Source organism: Penaeus monodon, chromosome 25 (assembly GCF_015228065.2).
Source record: "Penaeus monodon isolate SGIC_2016 chromosome 25, NSTDA_Pmon_1, whole genome shotgun sequence".
Lineage (NCBI taxonomy): Eukaryota > Metazoa > Arthropoda > Malacostraca > Decapoda > Penaeidae > Penaeus > Penaeus monodon.
The window spans coordinates 34,038,182-34,038,394 of NC_051410.1; the positions used below are offsets into that span (position 1 = coordinate 34,038,182).

General features: G+C 46.5%; 1 protein-coding gene across 1 annotated transcript in view; it reads right to left on the reverse strand.

The window, feature by feature from the left end:
* LOC119589162 overlaps positions 1 to 213 on the reverse strand; it is a gene marked incomplete in the record, with an annotated part of 255,201 nt that overhangs the window by 251,781 nt on the left and 3,207 nt on the right.

Here is a 213-nt window from a genome sequence, read left to right on the forward strand (position 1 = left end):
TCTCCGTTTCTCTTTCCTTTCCTTTCCTTTTTCATTCTCCCCCCGCGTCTTTCCCTTCTACTTTTCCTCTCCGTTCTTTCTCCTTTCTACGTTTCTTCTCTCCTATTTCTATCCCCCCTCTACCTCCTCGCCTTTTCCTTCTACTTCCCCACTCCCTTTTTCTCTCACCTTTCTATTTCCCCCTCGCTTTCTCTTGCCACTCTCACTCTATTT